General features: G+C 45.7%; 1 protein-coding gene across 1 annotated transcript in view; it reads left to right on the forward strand.

The window, feature by feature from the left end:
* LOC109376973 (astrotactin-2-like) overlaps positions 1-24,758 on the forward strand; it is a gene marked incomplete at its 3' end in the record, with an annotated part of 197,357 nt that overhangs the window by 35,085 nt on the left and 137,514 nt on the right. The gene's annotated exons all lie outside the window — the stretch shown is intronic.

The following is a 24,758-nucleotide window of genomic DNA, read 5'->3' on the forward strand; positions in this document are numbered from 1 at the left end:
CAAAAGGACAGCAACTTGTCTGTTCCCCTTCCCCCAATTCCCCAGCGCTATTCCCATCCCCCAAGTCCCCAATTAAAAAAAATATATTTTAAAAGAAATGATACTCAGAAAACATCTGTAGCTAACTATGATATTCCAAATAAAGCACAAAATTTTGAGCCATTTTCATGGAAGCCCCTCAAAGTGATGTGTATTGTAGTTGAGGTCTTAATCAAGTGTACAGAGAAGAGAACAATCATGGAACTTACGTTCTTTTCCCTTATTTTTGAATGTTCTTTCTTGTTTTCAGTTGTTTGGCACACATCTGACTGCTTCTAATGAGCTCTGAGCTACTGGAGGACAGGGGAGTAATCATTTTGGACATCCCACTGCACCTCACAAGGGTCTGATTTAAAGCAACTGTCAGGAAATGTTTGTTCACTTGGATTACATTTTATTATTCCTCCCATGAGAAACATTTACATACTAACAGAGGCCTTCAAAGACTTAACTGGAAGGATTAATGGTGGAATTCCAGGAATCTAAGGCGGCCTGTTTGGGAGACACTTTTGGAGACAGCCATTCACCATCCTCTCACCTTGTCAAGGCCAACTCCCTCCACAGCATGAACTTGGGCTAGCTGCTGTTTCACTGGGAGACAGTTTAATGACTCTCCTTGTCACCAGCTTCCAAAGAACACTGGGTCCCTTTTTTCCCCTTCACGGGGCACCTTGCTTCACATGCCCCTTTTTCTGCAGATGACCCCTTGGCTTCAGACCCCAGGGACGGGAGAGCACCTTGAACTCTTGGTTCCTGATGACAGCATTTTGATCCAAACACATATTTATTGTTCCTTCTGATAAGGACGAAGGACCCAAAGGCATTCAGAAACTTGGAGAGGACCAGGCGGCATTGAAGTAGAGAAATGCTTTCAGACTTTCTCAAATATTGCCAGGTGGGTTTAGGGTAGAGCAGAGATTTGAACCTCCTCACTGTGGGATACACTCAACTGAGTGGTCTCTCAGCTTTCCCAGGAGTGAGTGGCATCCCTCTTAGAAAAGAAGGGCAGAGAATGAACATTTCTTAGGAAGGAGGCAGGGGAATTAATATTTTTTGCCCATAATATCGCCGTGAGAAAGGTGGTGCCGTCCCCACCTTGCAGGTGAGCACGCCGAGGCTTAGCGGGAAAAACTGACGTGGCTGAGGCCCAGGCCAGCCAGTGGCAGAAACAGCATCCCGATCCGGGCCTCTACAACGCACTGCCCCTAGGTCGTCTGAGAATCAGTTTCGTTTCCCTGCTATCTTGTGGGAATTCGCCTTCATGACATTGACACCCAAGGACTGCACACCTTGAAGGTAGTGGAAACAGCCCTGGACTGGGTGCCAGGAGCTCTGACTCAGCTTTCTAAGTGGCCTTGGACAGGTCACTGCCCCAGCCTTTGCCTGCTCTCCTCACCTGAGAAATGGAGGACTTGACCCACCTGCCGCGCCTCTTCCTAGTCTCACCATCTGTAGAAATGGGTTTCATTTTTTTTTTAAATTTATGCTCTTATAAATTATATAAATAATACAGAAAGTGATTCTTTCTGTAAAAATACATACAAAATAAAATCACGTGGAGTAAAAAGTGACAGTCTGCCCCCAGCATCTGCCATCTCCCTTATCTCCTCGGAGACAAGCACTGTTCTGTTTGGTGTATATCCTTCCCAATTAGTTTGATCTTCATTTGCATCCACATGTATGAGTACATGCACATATGCGTCTGTGTTTTTCCTCATATGCGGGGCCATTGCTGCATCTATTATTTTGAGACTGCTGCATGTTTGTGTTTTTCATTTAAAAATGATTGGAAATCTTTCACTATCAGAACATTTGGTTCCACCTCATTATTTCTAATGACCACGTTCTATAGTATGGATGTACTATAATTTGTCCAAGCCGTTTTCCTATTGATGGGCATTTATGGTATTCCTAATCTTTCATTATTAAAAACATGTTGCAGTTAACTTTTTTTTTTGTATGCATAGCTTTCTACTGTGTGTATTTCTGTAGGTTAGACACCTAGGGGTAATATTACTATGTCAAAGAGTATGGACATTGTCCACTTGCATAGACACTGCCAAGTTATCTTCCGAAATAGCTGTACCAATTGACACTCACAGAGAGTCCAGGTGGAATTTTAGATGTGGCAGAAGAGGTAAGGGCATCTCTGTGGGTTCTGGCTGCTGCCCATCACCCCTCACACCACCCTCTGCATGCTATTAGCGATACTGTTTACAGGTCAGGCAGGTCCTGCCCCAAGTGCTTTCTGCATCTGGTTTCTTGCAGCTCAGCACTTGCATGGCTTTTCAAACAGGGTTTCAGAAAAGGCCTTCCAGAATGAGGACGTGGCTTGATTAACCTCCTGCCCGGCTCAGAGCCCTGGCTTTCCTGAGAAGGTCCCAGTGGATCGCCAAGGGCTGGCAAACAGCTGACTAATAGGGGCTGCGGCATCTGGCCTCGCTCGGAGGGCGGCCAAGTCCTGAGATGTTCAAAAGACCTCTGCGCTCCCTCGCCTGTTCCTGACAGAGGCCCCACCACCAAACGCCCTGCATAATGCATCGTGTTTACCCTCTTTGCCTAGCAGACGCCTGCATTTCTCCCACCACCCGCTTCTTGCTTCCCTCCATTGTCTGCCGCGTCTCTAAGCCTTCAGCCAAACCTCAAGCACAGGCAAGTGGACGCAGTGGTCGGGTTTTAAAAGATTATTGGGTTGTCTGGAAAGGCATGATGCATTTTTGCATTGAAAAACGTAGAAAAATATGTCATGACTTTCCCGACGACCCAATAGTTGCAGGTCTAGTGGTCTTCCTTCAAATGAAGCCCAGACGTCTTTGCTTCTCTTTAAACCTGAGTCAGGACAGAGAAGGAGAGAACGTTGGAATGCCTACATGGATTGAGCTCCTGCCACCTACGGGATGCTATGACGGCCGCCACACAGCCATTAATTATTTTTGCTCTTCCTGAGACGACATTTGCTCTTCCTGAGACGACATCGCTGCCCCTGTTTTTAAATGACATAACCTGCTTATGGCTAGAGTCAGAAGATCCGGGACTTAGTACATCTGTTGGACGCCCTAGCTCAGCCCGTGCCCCTCCCTCCTCACTGTGCCCGGCTCCCGAGAAGGAGAAATTTTTACCTTTAGCCACAGACATTAGTAATTGACCAACCAGTTTGAAAATTGGTATTTTCAAAGATGCAAGATGCGAGATCATCCTTAACCATTTCCCACCAACCCAGAGAGTCACCAAGTCGGTCTTGTCACTTTCCCTGATGATAATTCATTTGGATTTGGCTGTTTATCTATTTGCATGTGCCAAATGGTTTCTCTGCCTGTGACTCTGTGCTGCAGGCTGTGTGCTGTGGTCAGGGAGGTGGGGAGGAGGTGGGGGGAGAGAAACAGACTTTGAAGTTAGATCAGTTTGGGTTCAGATTCCTACCTCGCCAATTGCACACGTCCCAAACGACTCACTTTAGCTCTACGACCCTCAGACTCTTTTTAGGATAATGGGCTTATTATTTATGGTTTCTACTACAGTTAAGATGCTTCTGCTATCTCCTCGCTCCACCCACGATGTCCATGTCCGCATTCCCTAACCTGTGAATATGTTATGGCATGTGACAAAAGGACTTTGCAGATGTGACCTTGGGATGGGAAAATGACCCTGGAGTATCCGTGTGGGCCCAGTACAATCTCAAGGGTCCTTTTAGGAGTGAGGCACTAACGTTAGAGTCAGAGCAGATGTGAAGAGCGAGCCGCAGAGAGTCTCAAAATGCTACGCTGCTGGCTTGGAAGAGGGAGGAAGAGGCCAGGGGCCAAGGAACACAGCTCTAGCAGTTGGAAAAGTCACAGACTTGGATTCCTCCCTAGCGCCTCCAGGAGGGACTGCAGCCCTGCTGACTCCTAGTTTTGACTTCTGACCTCCAGAACTGTACGGTCATATATTTTTGTTGTTTTTTTGCTGCTGAGTTTGTGGTAATTTGTTACAGCAGCGCCAGGAAACATATACATCCTCACTGAATGGTGGGCTTCTTAAAATCCATAAGGCAGACGTATTTGAGCTTGAGTCTCCTGCTCCTCTACTTACAAGCTGCGTGTGACCTTGTGCCTCTTTGAACCTCCATTTTTCTCACGTGCAATATGAGGTTCGTGATAACTCTTTGATAGGATTTGTGCAGGTTGCATGAGATCGTGTGCTAAGAAAATGCCTGGCACACAAAAATGCTCAGTCCTGAAAGTTCCTGTTTTCCTTGACCTATAGCCGTGAGCTGGTGGTTCAGACATTGGTTGTGAATGGCTTTGGTGAGCTTGTGTAGTAGAGAGGAGAAAACATGAGCTTTTGTGCCAGAGAGACACAGCTTTGAAAGCCCACTCTGGTATTTGCTAACTCTGTGACCTTGGACAATATACCTAAACCTCTATGAAGGGTGGTGAATCTTCTGAACATAAAATCAGGCAATGGTAAATGAATACAGTGGGCAAACGCTGGCTCAAATTTCCCCCTCTAGCCTGAGTTCCTAGAGGGCAGAGCAAGGACTCCTGCCCTGTCTCTCCCTCTCTATCCTTATGACCGAACACGGTGGGTGGCACATTGTTGTGCATGGAGACGTTTGTGAGTTGTGATGGAAGGGACATTGGTCTCGTATTATCAGAGTAAACTGCAGACCTCAGAGGACGGTAGGACTGGGGGTCAGAGAGATCCATCAGGAAGGAGAATTGGTCCTACAAGTTAGCCTGTTGGTCCACTGGAACGGGCAGGCTGGAGACCACAGTGGTCAGGCAGGACCTGACACATCGGGTCTCCTGTTCTGGACTGATGACATTTGGTTCATGCAGATATTCAGGCTCCTGTCCAGCCCAACTCAGCCCTCCTCTCTGCAGTGCCGACAGCTCCTTTCCGTAGGTGCTAATGGTGAGAAAGAAAACTCTTACCTGGGCCTTACTTTCGTTAACCCCAGGCCTGAAAATGAGGCTTCCTTCAACAAAGCTTTCCTTCGCCCAGTACCTTAGCCAGTCCTGCTGCCTATTACCAACGAGCTGGGAGGAGTCATAACATGACATTGTGAGGGGCCTTGAGCTCCATCAGACCTGGCGCCTTCCCTCGCGTTATAGTTGAATTATGCCCACCGTTATTCTTTGTTTACTGCCTTTGAGCTAATTTTTGAGACTCACGGCTGTGCAGCGTCTCCCAATCCATCTGAATTAATTTTGCAAGAAGTGCATTTGACTTACTGTGGTCTAGAGTAAGTCATCTGGTGATCTTTTCATCCGTTGTCTCTTCAAATCTATTGAAAAGCTATCATGTTTGTGGGCTGTGATCAGGGCTTTTTTTTTATATCCCTGGTCTGAGGCAGCCTCATAGTTCCTGTCTTTTGCTGGGGGATGTGCAATTTGTTAATCCTGGTTGTAAAAGAGTCATAAAAACGGTAAGTCACGGGCCCTGCCAGAGTGAGGCAGAGACCGGGGTTGACTCCCAGCTCAGGCAGTGATTAGTGGCTGCCCTTGGACCATTTGCTACCACATCTTGACGCCTGGCTTCCTGGTCTGGAAAATGGGAAGAACCCGGCCTGGCTTGACCATGGGTGATGGACTGAGACACTCTGTCTGAAAATGTCTGTCTCATACCAGTTGACAGTATCTCCTCCCTCTCTTAAGTTCTAAAAGCTCCAGCTTCCTGGATTTTTCCCTTCTGTCTAAAAGATCAATATAACATTTGACGTTTTAAAAAATTTAAGTGTCTATTCTGCTACTTTCTACCGTGACTTTTCAGAAATAATTGCAAGTGCTTCAGTAACTGTGCTAGCACTTCTCCACAATACCTCAGGATGCATGCTGTCCAACTGGCTGATTTGTGATTCTCCCCCCAAATCACTAAGCATTCCCTTCACTGCTTTCTGTCATAGCTGTTTATGTGAGGTCTTAATTACTTCCTAATTGTCCACATTTCTTCTCTCGCTCTCTTTTTTTCTCTCTCTTCTTTTTCTGGCAAAAGACAGATGATCAAAGATGGGTTCAGGGTCTTTGCCACTTTAGAGTCACCATTAATTTCCTTTCCCCAGCATTATAAAAGCAGAGATATGTTTCACTGTGCTCTCTGATTTCCCACTTGGATTTCTTCTAAGAACTCTTGATAATCTCAGCATCTCTGAAATCACGTTTCCCTTCCAAAGGGGCCTTTCTGAACAGACGCTCCTGACACTGCAAGAGCGCGTTTCACTGGCCTGTATCTCTTAGTTTCACCTACAGTGGACAATGATATACTGATGTCTGTGGAATGCAAGGCATGATGAAGTGAGACACCAGGGACGCAGAAATTAAGATAACTCTGTCCTTAGTTTCAGTATCTCACGGAGATAAACATGTGCTCAAGTCACAAATAATGTTAAAGATCATATGAGCAGCTAAGAGAATGCATTCTAGACTCACGGAGTTTGAGCGGTGGACATCAGATAAAGCTGTGGAAGTGAGGTTTGAATGAGTTTCTTTATAAGCCATAATTTCTGCATCTGAAAAATGGAACGATTAGTGTTACCTTTACAGTTTGGACATAAAACTAGGTACCTATTTCAATGCATGGCTTATACGTGTCCTCAATAATTACGAATACACATTTCTACTTGGGATAATAACGATGATGCTAGTGACAGCCACAAAAACGTGTGTACCGCCTTTTTCCCCTTTCAGATGGCAGATCAGGAAATACCATCGTTGCCGATGTAGAGATGAGGAAACTGCGTCTCAGAGAGATTCAGTGTTGTGCCAGACATCATGCCATAGTTTAGAAGGGTTAGAACCATGGGAATTGAATGAAAATCCTGGCTCCAAGTCCAAGTTTTCGCTTTATGCTTCTTTCTTTCAATGTGCTTGCAAACAAGAACCTGCTTAATGAATCTGCGAAGGCCTCGTCCACGTGCCAGCATGAGCCAGGAGTTAGCAGGGATGATGTGGCCAGCTGCAGAACCTCAGGATTTGGAGCACACATTAACCAGCACATATATTTTAAAAAATATTTTTTAACTTAATTTTTTTCATTAGTTTCAGGTGTACAAAACAATGTAGTAGTGATTTACTCCCCTCACAAAGCGATAACCCCCACCCCCAATCTACTACCTCTGTGACATTGTATATAGCTGTTACAAAAAATTATTTTTAATAATAGACAAAATTTATTCAGTAACTTCTGTGTCAGGCATGGGGCTGTATGTTTTGCATTTGTCATCTCATTTAATTCTTGCCACTTTTGGAAGTAGGTTCTGTTAATCTTCCCAGTTTACAGATGACAAGACTGAGGCTCAGTGAGATGAAATGAATTGCCTAAATACACATAGCTAATATGTGGTAGCACTAGGACTTGAACCCTCCAAATCCAGGATCCTAGCTTGCAACTGTGGAAATAACCCTCAACTCTCAGATGTCCTTACAAACGGGGTTCATATTTGCAGATATATGAGGTTGGACAATTAAGTTCTCAAACTATTTGCAGCGATGTTGCTAAACTTTTTTGATATTAGAGGGATTATTCATTATGAATTTGTACCAACTGGACAAACAGTTAGCCGAGTTTACTGTTTGGAAGTGCTGAAAAGACTGCAAAAATTTAGACGACCTGAACTTTTTGCCAACAATTCATGACTCTTGCATCATGACAATGCACCAGCTCACATAGCACTGTCTGTGAGGGAGTTTTTAGCCAGTAAACAAATAACTATATTGGCACACCTGCCCTACTCACCTGATCTGGCCCCCAATGACTTCTTTCTTTACCTGAAAATAGAGGAAATATTGAAAGGAAGACATTTTGATGACATTTGGGACATCAAGGGTAATATGATGACAGCTCCGATGGCCATTCCAGAAAAAGAGTTTCAAAATTGCTTTCAAGGGTGGTTGGGGGCTGGTGTTGGTGCATAGCTTCCTAAGGGGATTACTTTGAAGGTGACCACAGTGGTATTCAGCAATGAGGGATGTAGCACTTTTTCTAGGGTGAGTTCTCAAACTTAATTGTCTAACCTCATAGGCATTGCAGTGGAAGTCTCGGTAAGACTTGCTGACTAGTAACAGTGTTTGATCAGAGACTCAGAGGCTCTCCCCTTCCCTCCTCACTCTCTGGAGGCAAGAATCAATGAGTCATGAAACAACCAAGGGCCATGTGAAAGAGGAGAAGCCAGGCACAGGGCTAATCCACCAAGGACATAATCAGCCCTTGAGTCATTGCATTGGTTGCATGCTAATGTGCCCACACTGGCCCTGGGGACTGCATTCTGGCCTTGTGTAGCTTCTGGATTGAGGATGCTCAACAAATACCAGTAGCTGCTTTGCCAAGTAGCACTAAAGATTCTCTGAAAACCCTGCCGCGCCATGACCAGATCTCCACCTCTCACAAGTGAGGAGAACGAAGCTCTTTTCAGATGAACAGTCCTATGGAAATATGGGACTTTGGCATAGGTGTGTAGGTGCAGCACAAGACCCCCATCTGGGCATAGGAGATGGGCAACTGGGATTCCGAGAGTTTTGGTGCTGGAGGTGGGAGGTGGGGCTCCTTCTCTTTGAATCTAGCGTTCTCCTGTGAAAAATAAGACAATGAGACTAGATGACTTTGCAGGGGCCTCCCCGATTTAGCATCCTACGATCCACGCATGCGTTGACACCTAGCAGTGATAACAAAATGTTACAAACTGCTTTTCATCTTGCAGACACTGTCAAAGCGCTTCAGGTATTGTCTCATTAATCCTCACAACAAGCCTATGAGGTGAGCGACAACTGCTACGCTGACTTGACAGATCAAGAAATTGGGGCACAAGGAGGTTACATGTCTTGCTGAAGGTCATACGGCTATTTAGGATGAAGCTGGGATTCCAGTTCATGTCATCTGGCTCCTGGGTTTGCGTTTTTAACCACTGTGCTTCCTGGCCTTTCAATCAGGCTTCCTTGGAAACGGTGTTCCCCAACTATCTGTCGGCAGTTGAGAGGACACTTAACAGGAACAGCACTATGGGAAATTAAAGCATTGCTGTTTTTGTTCCAGTTTTGCTTCGATGAAGGAGGCGAGGCAGGGAGTGATGTGACCATATTAAAAATGCATAGGCCCTTTTAGTTCCTGTGTTAGGATGAGCTTGAGTAGAAAACTCCCGGTTGTGTGTGCAGACTGTCAAGATGGATTTAGTCTCGGGTCCCCCTTGGGTTGCTGGGACAATTTGATAGTGTTGACTTCAGTTTATGGTGTTAAATGGACGTAGGTTCTAATGCCAACCATGTACCAGTTATCATATATTGAGCACATTACTTAATCGTACTCATGCAATTGCTTACTTATAAAATCGGGATTCTAATAATACCTGCTTCTAAAGGTTTCTAGGACAATCAAATGACTGAATGTAGGTAAGGTGTTTTCTAAACTGTACAGGTTTCTTTGGATGACGGAGCCTGGCCCGGAATGTAGAGGGCCTTTTGTGGGCCTGCTGTTTCTCACCCTGAGGCTTTTCTCTCCGTCTGCCTCCCTGAGGACTGGCCCACCACTCAGGGGCCCTGTGTGTTCACCAAGGCTGGACCCGGGAGACACAGTGTAATTGATTTGCTTTGCATTGACTGCCCACGATGAAAAGTTGTTTGTTTCGTTTTTTTCCTCCTTTCCTTACTTAGTCCTGGGAATTACATTTTTTTTTAGAGTGTTGTTAATGGAAAGCACTGAATCAAATTCCCTGAAATTGAATTTGGCTGCCTGAATTGTCAGCTCTCCATCTACTACTCTCTCCAGCCCCATCCACCCCTCAGCTGGAGCCTCCTGGTCTATACTCACCATCAGTCATGGACTTCCAGATGCACAGAGAGTGGGGCGGTGATGTGGAGGGAGGTGGGCTCTGCATGTGGGCTTAGCGCTGGCCTGCAGCCCCTGCCCTCTGCTTGCCAGGCAACACACCCTGACACAGCAAATGTGCATGCTTTCCAGGCCATAAAGGAGGCAGCCTAGGCCGGTGGGTGGCCAAGCCAACCGAGAGACTCACAGGGCTTAGGATGGGTCCCGTCACCTGACGTAACAGCTGTGTGCCCTTGGGCAAGTCACGTCGCCTCCTAGCGTCTGTGCATCCCTGGTTCTTAATAGAGAAAATGCCAAGTCATCTCCTTGCCTCTGAAGAGATGTAAGAATTCACTCGCTCACTCATTCATTTGTTCATTCGTCCTTTCAGTAAATATTCATCAAGTGCCTCCAGTGTCCCAAGTATTGTGCTAGGCAGTGGTGTTCTGACTCTGAGTAGGATACGTTTCCTACCTTCAAAGAGTGTTTAGTCTAAGGATGACAGAAAATAGATAGCACACAGGTAATTTTTCAGTCATATGAAATGTCCTAGAGTGAAAGTGCCCTGGACCTTGGAGTCAGGCGGGCAGGTGCTTTGGCCCCATCTCCACCACTTATGAGCCTTGTTATCCTAGACAGGTGATTAGGCCTCAGGAGCCCCTCTTTCTTCCCATAGAGAACGGGGGGGGGGGTACAACCTTCCTGCAGGGTTATTGTTCAGATTACAGATACTGTGTTTACTCTTTTTTTTTTTTTTAAGATTTTTATTGGGAATTGGGGGATGGGAACAGCGCTGGGGAATTGGGGGAAGGGGAACAGACAAGTTGCTCTCCTTTTGTTCTTCAGTCTAGTTGTGCAGGACGTCGCTTCACTGGCCCAAGTTGGCACCATCATTGCGCTCTTCCCGGGTGAGGCAGATCAGTCGCCGGCTTCTGGACGGCTGCTCACTGCGGCTGCTGGCCACTCACGCTAGCTGCTGGCTACACATGGTAGCTTATGGCAACCCACTGCCACAGGGGCTGCAGCCTACGCAGTCGCTGGTGACTCACAGCAGCCCAGCTCCAGGTTGAGCCATTGTTCACCATCTTAGCTATAGAGGGCAGTGTCACTGGCCCTCATATGTGGGATCCGAACCGGGGCCCTCTGGTGTCCCAAGCCAACTCTTAACCAATGCGCCACTCTGCCGGCCCACAGATACTGTGTTTACTCTTCAGTGAACAGTGCCTGGCCCCCTAAACAGCACACAATAAATGGTAGCTATTATTAATAATAATGAGAATATTAATAATGGATGGGAAAGTGCTTTCTAAGCTACAAAACCCTACACAAATATAATGAATCATTATAATCACGTTACACAGAGAGTCATTCCCCAAGAGATTCTGGGAGCAATCAAGGATCGCTGGTGCCTGGAAAAATAAAATCATATTAACTACAGCAAGAAGAACTTTAGGTTTGCATAGTACTCTTCCAGTATTAACAAATAGCCATGGCTGCGGAGAAAACTTGGAGAATATATTAATCTGGGCTGAACTGTACTTTTGTTGGCACGTAGTATCTATCATGTGTGTGTTTGTAAGCTTTTGTCTTTATTAACAGCACTTTAGAGTCCCCTCAGTAAATGATGATTTATATAGATTTGCCCCATATTAGGTGACCTAAGTTCAGGCAGTACGGTTTTGTGCCGACACCAGCAAGCAAGGTTCAAGGAAGGCATTTCTTAAGCCTACAAATGATGATTCTTCCTACTGTGTTAAATGCACAGTCATTCTAGGAGGCTCGGCCGACTGCGGCTTTGTGATAATGGGATTTTACATTCATAAACCAACATGTTAAAAAAACGTGTGTTATTTTTATACGTAAGTTTATCATATCAGAACTCTTAAACAACCCTTGTCAATCATTATTCTGGTCCCTTGGAAGCCAAGGCATTTCTACGTATTCATTTGTAAAGACAAAAGAGAGCTATTTCCCTTTACCTTTCAGTATAGGGTGAGGATACTATCTCCTACTCACCTGTGTCCCTGACCCAATGATAATTTGAAGAATGTATCTGTGACGCACATTCATATGTTGGGAAGATTAACAAGGGAGACGGAACATACAATCATAGGCTTGTCCTCCCCAAACACACGGGATTAGTGTTTTCGAAAAATGCTGGAGGAGGTTCAGGTTGCCTAAGGCAACATATGTGTAAGAATTTCCTTGGGCAGTTCTCACCACCACAGCAGTGTTTCTTGAACACCGGACACAAGGTCATTATTTTGTATGTTAGCTACCTTTAGTAGATTTTTTTTTAGAAAGCTCTTATGGCTTTTGGTTTAGTTTTAGTGGATCCTTCTTTTGTTTGTATTGAATGTGAGATTCAAAACTGAGTGTGTGTGTGTGCGCGCGTGCGCACGCGCGCACATATGTGCATACAAGTGTTTGCTTATGGTGTGTTTCCCAGAGCCCCTACTTGATAAGAATTCTAGATCTCTCAAGGCCATTCTTGTCAACTGTTGTACTTTCCCAAGGTCGATGAGGAATGACTGCATAAATATCACACTACTTCTGTGAGCCCCTGATCCTTAGTCACTGCTTAAGCCATGCCTGTTTCCCAGTGGTGAACTACAGGAAAGTCGTTTTTGCTTCATCCTCACTTTTCTTGTGGTCAGGCTGAGACCTGGGATTGCTATTCTATTTTACAAGTGAGAAACTGAAGAATTATAAGTGGAAGTTGTTTCTTGAAAGAACATATACTATACACCGTGTAGAGGAATATTGTACAAAACTTATCGCATGGAAACAAGACGGGGCATGGCGGAGGTGACTCGCCCAGGGATGAGAGATGGCTTCAAGTCCCTCTTTCCTCAAGGCATCTGATTCTATCTGAACCTAAAAATAACAGTGGGTGAGAGCTAGCCAGGTTCTGTATGTCCAAGAAGTGCCCAAGTGATTTCATAAACAAATTAGATGTCTATGTGAACTCAGTCAAGCCTCAGGAAAATTACAAGAGTTTGCAAAGCATTGACCATGGCTCAGGCATGGTGTTAGACTCTGGGGAATCAGGTGTCACCAAGCAGAGAGGACCTCTAGCAGCCTTAAGAGCTTCCCATCTGGAGGGAAGGCAGACATGAGGGAAGTAATTCATGTGCTCAGTGCTTATCAGGAGCAGGTCCTTCTGCAAGGGCCTCATATACATTCTCTCATTTATCTTTATAACAACTCTTAGAGGACTGGGACAGATTTCAGACATAGAGGTGTTAGGAGTAGCAGAAGGTCTCAGAGCTCATGAGCGGCAGAGCCAATACTAGACCCCAGATCTGGCTGACACTCAATGGCTTGTGCTTTTCACCAGTCACTGTACTGTCTTTTCCATCACTTAGTCTATAAACTCATGCTCCTCAGCTGTGAAATGGGTGGCACGGCTTCATCCAAAGTGCTGTTTAGGGAACTGCTGAAAGAAGCTTGTGCAACAGTATGGCTTACTTTTATTGTCGTTTGCGTTTATCGTTTGTGTGCTATAAAACAGCACACTAAATAGAGAACTAGTGAAGTCCACATAAGATGGAGCCTCCATTCTCCTCTGAAAATGTCCCTGCTAATTAAAGAACTCACTGAAGGAGATGAAGTTGGTGCTATTTGTGGTTCAGAGCAAACGTTCTCAGAGAGCTGGGGCTGCTGGAGCAGGGAGGCAAGTAAATGGCAGCTGTGGTGGGTTGAGAGAGCTCAGACACCAAGGCCAAGGTCACGAAGAGTCTAATGTGCAAGACTCAGAGAAAAACTGGGTCCACATATTACAATACGGGCTTATTCCTGTGTTATGGGCAGAGTCAGGGACAGGAGAAAAATTCTTATGGGAAGATCATGGGCAAGGTCTACAAAGACTGAACATTTTATCCCAGCTCTACTGTAACTACCTGGGTGACCTCGAAGGGAGCCTCATTACTTCTTGGGACCTCAGTTTCCTCATCTTTAAAATGGGGATGACAGTCTCTGCTCTGCTTCCCCCTCAGAGTTAATGAGAACACCGAAAGAGATAACAGAATTGAAAGGGATCTGCAAATTGGCAGGTGTCCTCCAAACATGTTATTTTTTTTTTTTAGTATTAATATTTGTCATCAATATCAGCTGATCATTCACATCCTCACTATTATTGTATGTATTCGTTGGGACATCTACGGAGTTGGCTAGGCTGAGTGCTGGAAGCCACCGTTTTCGGGAAATGCAGTCTGTTCATTTATTCAATAAACATGCAGTAAGCACCTTCGGTATGTAAAGAATTGTGCTAGATTTTGCAGGATGAGTAAGACAAGGCCTCTGCCCTCCAGGCGTTTACAAGGGAAGGTGCGTGGAGGCCTCGGGTAACTGTACAAGAAGGCTAAGCTGTACAGTGTGTCAGGAGCACAGAGCAAAGAGAACGCGATGTTCACTTGTCACATTCTTCCACCGGGAAGCCGCGGCTTGGAGAGCGCTGGGTTGGAGCTTCTGGAGCATTACCTACACACAGCAGGAAGCAGCAAGGGGGCAGCCTGTCTGGACGCCTCCGAACTCCAGGCCAGTGGCTTTCCAAGCTGATGAGTCCAGGCTGCCTCCAGCTTTTGCTAAATTCAGACACTTAGCCTCCCACATTATCAGAACATGGCAGGTGTCCCTGCAAGGGTCTGTTGGCCAAACTGTTAGTACTGTTTTGTCAAACACTTCTAATCTCGCTCCTTGCTAGGGCCACACTTCCTGGCCTACTTATCACCCCGGGGCTCAAAAACTAAGCTCTGAGGTGAAGTGACGTATGCTCCTCGTGGGCCAGAACATTCCCAGTCAGGGAAGACTCTGCAGAGGTCTGTCTTTCCTTCTCACATGGAGATGGGCCACCGTTCTGGTGGTGGCGGCCCCATCTGCCTGGGTCATTGAGAGACTGTAGTGAGTAGAGGCCTCCTCCCAACCTGGGATGAACATGTGGCACAAGTGAAACATACGCCGTTATCCTGCAAGCCCCCGAGGGTTGGGAGTTGTCACCGAAACATACTCTAAGCATACTCTTAGCACACTTGACTGGTGTAGGAGCAATGCCATGACAGGTGTGGGCAGAGCCCAGAAATGCCTATTTGTTCACTTATCGTGCCTCTTTTGTAAGGTCCTGGATGATGCAGTGTGAGGGCTCAGAGTGCCTGATAACCCTTGCAACCCAAGCGTGAGCCCAGTTACATCTGTATGTCTGGGGCGCTTTTCTTGGGCTTAATCAACTCGCACCTTTTCTTCTTTGAAGCAACCGGACCTTTGTTCCCTGAGGCTGACCTGCCTCCGGTTCCATAGCCGCATGTTAACACCCCTCCCCGAGCTGTTCATCTTCCTCCCTAGTCTTTCCTGAGGTACGTCATCAACAGCATTTGGGAAAACTAAGTAAATCACGCCTGCCTTTTATTTTGTACTTGATTACACTTGTCAGAGAATGCAGGCAAGTTTGAAGGGCTCCTATTTTTTCTCGGCTCTCAGAAAGACCCACCTGACCTGTTTCTTGCTTTGACCGCCCATCTACGCTACCAAATGGGAGACAGCACACTGTGGCACGTGGCCTGTAAATCAAGCCTTTGGGGACGAGGTCTTGATTGGGTTGATACCCCGAGGGAGCTATTCATCTGCCTGGGACCTTGGGCACGTTATTGCCTTCCTGGTCCTTGATTTATTTTCTAAGTTATCGGAGGAGGAGGCTAGGCCCCATTCATTGACTCTTCTGACGATGTGTATTGGATGTCTGCCCAGTCGCGGGTCCTATGGAGGCTTAAAGGGTAAATGTATATGGGCCCTGTCTTCAGTCACATGGTTCCCAGGCTAGTGGAGGTGGCTGGGCAAGAGGGGATGTGTGACTGTGAATATGAGTCACAAAGTGTTAATTCTTAGGGTCCATTACCGACTGGAATGCTACCAATGGATTGGATCTAGGTTTAGGCAAGTGGATGGATGTAAACCAAAACAGCCTACATTTTGTAGACGAGAAAACTGAGATTCTATAACAAAGCAACATGCCCTCCACAGTCCTAGTGGCTTAGGGGGAAAGGTACCTTTAGGAACATGGCCAAGGTGTGGCTGCAGGAAGTGAGGACCAATGACTGATGACATGCAAGGCCTTGAAGGCCAAGATTCAACCTGTGTGACCCATGTCCTCTACGTTCTGTTCCCAGGACTGTTAACAGGTCCTCTTTATTGCCATGTCCCCTTTTTCCTCCTCCTTATATCCGTCTGCTCAGATCCCACCCAGGCTCACAGATCAGTTACCAGGCCATCTCTTAGGGCCTTTGTCATAGCAGAAGTGGCCTCTGTCTGCAGTTCCTTCACAGCACGCTCTGCACGTGTCTCGTACTGTGTTCTAACCTGTACTGCAGTCATCCGTGCCTGTGTCTTCACAAAGAGAGGATGAGGGTTAGAGTGGAGTCAGTCCTATATTCTTGCCTCCCCGTTGCCATGAGCGAGCTGTGTTACCTTTGACAATTTCCTTATTCCTTCCACACATTGGTTTACTTACAGAATGGGACTAGCAATGCCCATTTTGAAGGGCTATTGAGAGAATGACATAACAGAATGTGTGTACATAAGGTCATTGTTTTATTTCTCATCCTGTAAAACTATCCACCGCTACTCAGTCCCCTCCAGCACGGAGTCGCTTGTACCAGTGGGTGATTAACAGATGCTTGATGAGTGAGCCTGCTTGTGGACCTTCAGTCTTACACAGTCAAGGTCCCGGCAGGAAACAGAGGCCTCCCTTCCAAACACCATCAGAAGAGGTAACAGTAGAGGGCTTAATGAAGGGTGTTACAGGGCCAAAGGCACCAACCTTGGGGTCCAGAGGCCTTGCAGGATTGCATCAAGGGTGTTTTGGTCACCCTGCAAAAGCAGGAGGTATTCCCACCCCAAATTTGGTTTAGATGTTGAGACTGATGATCACACACACACACACACACACACACACACACACACACACACACACACACTGAGTGGGTATGAAAAGGTTGGTTATTCACATAATTCAAGTCTTTGGGGCGCACAGTGCAGGCCTGTCTAGCAGTTACATAATGGTGTGCGAGCCAGCATGAGACTGGCCTGGGTTTGTATTGTGGTTTAAGAATGGGGCTGGGCTGAGAGTGCCCACGCATGGGCAGGGGCTTGCATGACTTGACTCTCAAGCCATTCACATCCAAGCTCTCTTCTGAGAGTGCCCAGATATAGGGCATACAGGGAAGGGGAGAAGGAGAGGCTTAAAAGCGGCCTCCATTCAGACATCAACAATAGGAGCCAGACTCTTCATTTCAAGGGGGCGGCTCTTGCATCCAGAAAGAGCCAGGGGAGGCAATGATGATGTCCGGAAGAGGGACCTGCTTACAGGGACTGACTAAGGGGGCCCCAGCTCAACAGAGATGGGGGGAGGATGATAAATATCCCAACCTGTCTCTTCTGCTGCCCACTGATCTGCCAGTGTCTCCTCTGAGCAGACCCCACTTGGAAGTAGAGGCAGGAGAATCCGGGTGATGTGGTCTGTAGTGGTCAACCTACTGGGGCAAAGGGCACCACAGAAAGTGGTTTGGGGATGGGGCCGAGCACATGGAGAATAGCCAGCAGATGGGGATCTAACAGACACCAGTGAGATCACGAAGCTTTGCTGGCCATCGTTTACTGTGCACAGGTCATGTGCCTGATGGCATCCTAAGTATTTGATACGCAGTATTTTTAAATTCTCAAAACAACCTTACCTATGTACTACTTTTTAGAGATGAGGAACCCAAGGCTCAGAGAGGTTAGGAGATTAAGAAGAACAAATTGCCAGTTATAAATCCAGTCACAGGGATGTAAAGCACAGAATGGGGAATATAGTGAATAATATTGCAATAACTGTGCATGGTTTCTGATGGGTACTAGATTTATGGGGTGATCCCTTTGTAAGTTATATAAATGTCTAATCACTGTGTTATACACCTAAAACTAATATGATATTGTATGTCGACTATAATTGAAAAATAAAATATATTTTTTTTTAAAAAAAGAGAGGTTAGGAGAGTCTTAAAGATGGAGCTAAAGTTTGCACCCCACACTGTTAAACTCCATTGCTCATATGCCTTACACTAGGATCTTCTGCTGTTTCCCTCTTTGGGGGCTGGGGTGCTCCCCCACATGAGGTACCTGGTGCCAGCGAGCTGGGAGCCATAGACATTTCCTGCCCGCTCTCCACAGAGCCTGCTCCTGGGTTAGCTCTGGCGCCTCTTCCTTCAGGACTTTCTGTGCCCCACCTGTAGTAGGCATTTCCACAGGTACATTTTGGTTTTATCTTCCTGTGCAGATGATGGAGCCTTCACTTTACAGCCGAAGAATCCAAGTCCCAGAGCAAATAGAATGGCCGGCTCTAGGTCACCCTGATTCAACTTGTCTCTGCAAGACCCCCAAGCTTGGGAGTTGCCTGCTAGCTCTGTCCATCTCCCACGTAGCCTGAAGCCCCTTTCTTTCTGAGAATAAAAAGCAAAGACCCACACTTAAGTCCCCTCAATCCGCTGTGGGGTCATTGCATCCAGGCGGAAGCATCTTTTGCCTTTTTGTGAACTCCCAACTTCATGCGTCTTTCTTTTCTGCTGCTGCTTCTGTAATGTCTTCCTTCCCCCTCTAGCCTGACTCGGCACAGCATTTTCCTTGGGTGGAGGGTTGGAGCCAAATCCCTGGTAGAGGTCACAGGTGTGGCAGTCCCCGTTTATCTCTGTCCCCCCGGGATTGAGGATTTATTTGTGATGTCAGGCCTGGGCAAGGTTGAGAATAATTCAGGGACATAAGTCCTGAGGATATGAGAAATAAATAACGTCACTCGTTCCACATAAAGAGGCCTGATGTGGAAGAAGAAATAAAAACGGTGATTATGTTAGGAGGAAAGAATAAATCCTGGAAATTGCTGAGTCATCCTGGAGCGCCAAATTTTCAGATGAGAACGTATATGACAGATGGGGAGAGAGAGGCGTGAGAGGGGAAGGGACTGCTCCATGGTCACGGGGAGGACCATCAGGAAAGCCAAGCCTTGGAATCAGGTTGGCTGCTCCGTCCCAGGGTCCCGTGTACCTGGCCGCTGTGGGTGCCGAGTCATGGACGTGGAGAGAATCTTCAAGTGATTCTGCTCATCTGTATAGCACCCAGAACACTGTGTTGGAGTGGCTGTTTGCTCACCTCTCTATCCACTCGACTCGCAGCTCCAGGAGGGCAGGAACCGTGTCTTACGTATCTCTGTGTCTCCAGTATACTTGCTTCCTTTCTCTGGTGTGGTTCCCACTCTGCTTCGCCAAGCTTGTCTTCTTTCTATCCGTTCTTAAATTCTAATGTTACATAATGTTTCAAAGATGAGACCCTCTCTGACTACCAGCTGTATCAGACACCCCCTGTTTGTATATTCCCATATTCCCTGGACTCGTTCCTGGTTTTCTCATGACACTTTATTCTCATTTCCTGTTTATTTGTCTGTCTCACCAACTAGATTGTAAGCGCTGTGAGAGCAGGGCTTGTGGTTTTCTTGTTTACGCTTGTCTTTTTGCAGTAAGAACGCTTAGCAGGGAGCCAAACATACTCAGTAAATGTTTGATAGGTCCATGAGGAAGTCAAACCAAGGTGGCACTAACATCAGAGCCGAATCCACGGATCTCTGAGTGCTAGACAGCTGCCCACATGCCCTGGGCGTCAAAGAGTCATTAAGACATTCATTGATTTCTACTAGTTCATGTTTAGCAATCAGTCAAAACCACAGGGTGTTGTATCTACTTTTCCTCATTCCGCGGTTTATTCCTGCTGAGAAAAGCTGCTGCTCACCGTTATTTGACTTAACTCCTGTTTCTATATTTAGTTCTTCATCAAGTTGTTCTTGGTTTGTGTAGTCCCTGCATCTCTTTTTCCTGACTTTCAGGGAAACTGAAACTCAGAGAAATAAAGTCCCCTGTACAGGCTCACACCAAGACAGAGTGGCCAGCTCAGAATCGGGTTAGTAACCCCAACTTTCACTCTCTGCCTCTGATAGTTTAAGATAGAAATTCCTGTATTTTTTCTTCAACTTATACTAGCATTGTAGAGCACAGCCCAAATCCGTTTGGTAGTACTGGAAGTTCCTGTTAAATATTCATGCAATAACTTCACAAATGCTTACTACATCCTGACACTGTGCTGGCTGCCGACCAAAAGGCTCCTTACTCTAGACAGGGACCCACAGCTTTTAAGAACAATATTACTGAACAAAGATAAGGCACAGAGGCTAACTCTTCGCATGGTATTTTGATGGCACTCTCTCTACTGCTGGAACCTAGATGGGCACATAGGCAGTTATTAACCGTATCTTTTAATTCATAGTTGAATGACTAAACCCTTATCCCAGCATACAACAGAGAAATCTTGAAGAGTGTCTTTGCCATTCTTGAGCCAAAAAAGGAGGAATATCAAGTTTGTTACTTTTCTTGACAGATCGGTTATCCTCCTTGGGATGATTAATAATTATCATTGCTTGCATTAGCATTGATTATCACTGCTTGCCATCATTTCTTTGCTTTCTTTCATCCTCAGAATAACCCATCAAAGTTTAAGTACTTTCTTTCCATTTTATAGGTGGGGAACCTGAGGCTCAGCAGTGTGAAAAGACTGGCCCAAGGGCACAGCATTAGGAGAGGGCAGAGCTGGAATGATCACCCAGGTCTCCAGAAAAGGAGATTCATCCTCTTCATTAGCCAGTGTTTCTTATGAACCTATGTCTTGTGTTGCACAGAGATAAGCGCTTTGAGAGACACCGGGGTCCAACCAGGCTTACTCACAGAGTAATTATATTTGGGTGAAATTCAAATCATGATTCACTTGCCCCCAGTTCACAGCTGATGGAGATTGACATCCCAGGAGAGGGGTAGTGGGGGTGAGTTGGGCTGGGCAGGTTCTTGGAGAAAGGTTGGATTGATGAAGGGAAGTTTTCAAGGATGGGTAGAACTTCAACAGCAGAGATAGAGAGAGGTGTGGCAGGACGAGGAAAGCACAGGAGAGAGATCAGTTTGAAGAGTTTGTGGGGAGACTATTGAGCTGTTGGATGCAACTGGAGGAGATTACATTTCTCCAGCAACCCCATGAGCTTTCTTCATTTCCCTGCTCTCGGGACTACTAGAGAACAGATGCTGAGAAAGTCACTTTCAGGCACGGCCTGTTGTAAATGACGCAATGATTCCCATGCTCCGTATCGGTGCCACAAGGGGCTGGTGGTCTGCATGTTTGTGCTTACAAGTGGTGCCCAGGGTGATGTGAAGACAGTTGCCCCCAGTTTAATGTTGGCCCCTTTGTCATTCAAATAATTGGAATGGAAATGGGATTTCTCATGTAGCTGTCACACCTGGAATCGGAGTCTGCAACTCCAGGACTGAGGCATTTGTAACGTGACAGCTCATCCAGGGGATATGACCACACTCCTGCCCTTTTACTGTCCCCTAATTTGCTCTGTGGCCATGTGTGTGTGTGTGTGTGTGTGTGTGTGTCCTAACCTGTCTGACCTTTACTTTCTCTGCAGATTCTTAGAGATGATACTGCCTGTGCAGAAGCACATAGGCATATTCTTGGCTTTTGGGCAAACTGGAAGAAGGCTTCTTAAATACTAAACATGATAGACCCTCACTATAACTGAGTTCACTTGAAAGGGGGTCTTTGACAGGACCATCCGCACTATTCTATATGTTTGGTATTAAAGAGTCCTTCAAATTTGCATATGACAATAACTCTCCTTTTTTAGATACTAAGGCCTGAAAGAGGAAGGGACTTGCCCAGGCCATAGAAATTTATGACGCAATTGCTACTACAGCCTATAGCGTCTCACTGCTGTTCAAATGCTCTGTTCATCTCTCAAGATGTTGGGTACCCACACTTCCCAATGGACCACATTACACAGAACTCCTCACAACAATGCCAGAAAAGCAACGTTTGTTGATTTTTCACTCTTAAAATGCAAAATTAAAGATTTTAGCTAAACATAGGCAGGGTTTGGGTTAGGCATAAAAGACCTGCTTAACCAGAGATTAGATATTGATTCCAATTTCCAGGGTACCATCATGTTCCAAGGACCCCTAATAAGTGTGATTCTTGAGATAAGGAAAATGATAAAGTAACAGTGACGTTCATTGAGCCTTCTCAGCTAGGTTCAGCCAAAGGGCCAATGCCCACATGCAGCCGGAAGCATCTTCTTGACAATACTCAGAACCTTTTGGCTCTGCCCTTGGTATCCCATGCAAGGGCTCATCTCAACATAGCTAAAAACACTTCCCCAGTTTCTGTAACCCTCGTTAGCTCATTTTAGCTCCATATCTAGGGCCAGGGTTTTATAGTAACACAGCCAGCATCCAGGTTAACTCGATGACTTTGGGGGCCTCTGCATTTTTTGCTTTTGTGGGTCCTTCCTCCATAACGCTTTTAAAAAATATTTTATAATTATTTACTTTACAAATATATTACAGTAGTGTTTGTATGAAGATGATTATATTGAAATGTTTTCCATTTTCTTTGACCTAAACATAAAATTATTTTTGCTTCTACTCTTTAGAAAAGTTAAAATGTTTACATCGGCCCCTAAATGTACTGTGGGCCCTGGACGCAGTGCCTGATGGGTAAGTCAACTGTACCAGGACATGTTTCAAGTTTTGTTTTTCCCAAGACGATATGAAGAGAGATCTTCTACTCTTCCTTCCTCTCGACCTTCTTTCATTTGTTCTCCGAATGCCCCGTTCCTACTACCCACTCGACACACTTCAACTTTCTTTTCATATTATAAGCAACCATATTTTATATGGAAGCCTATTAAAATTGGAAATCAGATTGAACTAAAGTGGTATCACCATTTTATTGTAGAGCCAGTCTCCCAGCACTTTGAGTGAAAAGGGATACAGGAGCTACCTCTCTGCATTGTTTTTGCTTCTCAAATTCTCAACGTGAAACCTAAAGAACTCAGCCTGGTTGTAATGTCTGGCCCTGCCACTTGCAGTAAATGATTTCACCTTTCACAATCAATCAGTTGCATCATATCAAATGTGGGATAATAATCTCAACTACATGGGTTATATGTGATTACTCATATTGAGTACCTCCTGGCACATAATGGGTGTATACCAAGAATTCGGATCCATTTGCTGGGAAAATCTAACCCCTCAGTATTTTGAGATTTTTGTTTTCTTTTTTCTTTTTTTTTTTCTCTTTTTTTTACTTTATGTTAAAGACTCTTGCTTTGAGTTACAGTGTACTTAGAAAGAGAGTCAGGCAGACTTGGAATTCTTATCTTGGCTCTGACTTTATACCTTATAACTGTGAGCGTGATACTTTCTATCAACCTAGATGTGTGCATCTGTAAAATGGGGATTATAACACCGATTGCAGTAGAGTTTGGGGGAGGATCTAATGAGAATATAAGTTATAGCATTTTGTAAGCATGTGCACACTCTGCAATAATAAGGAATTATTTATTGCCCCTACTCCCCTCCCTGCCCCCTGCCCCGCCCCAAGAGGCTCCCTTCTCTGGCTTCTTTGGGGAAGTGTTTTTCATCAGCAGTGCTGTGAATGCACAAGCCTGTCATCTACCACTTTCGCTGTAGCCTGACGCTGAGCTGCTCCCACGCCCCCCAGCAGCAACAGGTCAGCCTCTGCCGCCAAAGCTCTAATTCCGGCTGCTCAGAGATAGCCGGAGGATGTTTGATTGCTAACAGACTTGGGCGTCCCAGCACAACCCAATCAGCTCTCTTTCAGCAGAAGAATCCCCCTATGATTGTAATCAGGGTCCATTCTCTCTCTCCCCATCCGCCCTGGTCCCCAGGGATCCAGAAGCCTGGCTTTGCTGCTCTGTCCTGGCAGCTTCTCAGCCTCAGCTCTCACCCTGGTCCTTCGCTGGGAGCCAGACAGCCTGGCATCTGGTCAACCCCTTGCTCACTATGTTACATGTTGCAGGCCAGGCTCTCTCTCTGAACCCCATTGCCCATATCAAGCAGTGGGTTTGTATTACCCAACATGTAGCATTGCCAAAAAATATAAGGTAAGAGAGCGTGCTTGAAGAACAATCGGCAAATGAAAAGAGCCGTTGTCATTATACTCATAAGCATTACTTTTGTCTACACTTGCAGCAGGCTCTTCAGCCTGAAACTCTGTGTATGGTGCTAAATAGTTTCTACCATGAAGAGGTGGAGTGGCTCATTTGTGTAAGGAGAGCTGAATTTGTCATTCATTCATTCATTCATTCATTCAACAAATACTGAATTTGCTGACCACTCACTCTGGGTCAGGAAATGTCCAAGCCTCTGGAGATAAAAAAAAAAAAATGCTGTCATTTCACAAATAATTATTAAGCACCCACCTGGACCTGGAGGATACAGTAATTAATGCATTTATTCAAAAATATATATTGGGAACTTCAGATATGGGAAGAACCATGGGTAAAACTGTGAGGAAAGCAAAAACAAAAATAAAAAAACAGGACAAAGCGCTTAAAGCCTAAAGGAGGAGATAAACTTTAAACAAATGCTTTCATAAATAATTATTTAGACACATTTTTGGTAAATGCCTTGAAAGGAGAAGCATCGAGTGTTTTCACAACTTATAACGGGCATTTATTTTACTCTGGGAAGTCAGGGATGGCTTCCCCAAGCAAACGGGGCCTTTGAGCTAAAGGATGAGTTTGAGTCAGTTGGGGAGTAGCTTCTAGCAGGGAGAAGAGGGGCTTGAAGGCCTGCAGCAGCGGGGAGCTTTGTGTGTGTTCCAGGTTGGGGAGAAGGCGAGGTGGCTGGAGTGAGGGAGGCATGATGGGGCCCTAAGAGATTGCCTGGGGCCAGAGCATGAAAGATCTTGTGGAAACGAGTAAGACCTACCCTGGAGCAGCCCAGAGATTGTTAAAAGAGACAGATCAGCAACAAAACAAGGATACTCTGTAGCATTTATTCAGTGCATGGGCACACAAA

This window comes from Hipposideros armiger, unplaced genomic scaffold, assembly GCF_001890085.2.
Source record: "Hipposideros armiger isolate ML-2016 unplaced genomic scaffold, ASM189008v1 scaffold_1250, whole genome shotgun sequence".
Lineage (NCBI taxonomy): Eukaryota > Metazoa > Chordata > Mammalia > Chiroptera > Hipposideridae > Hipposideros > Hipposideros armiger.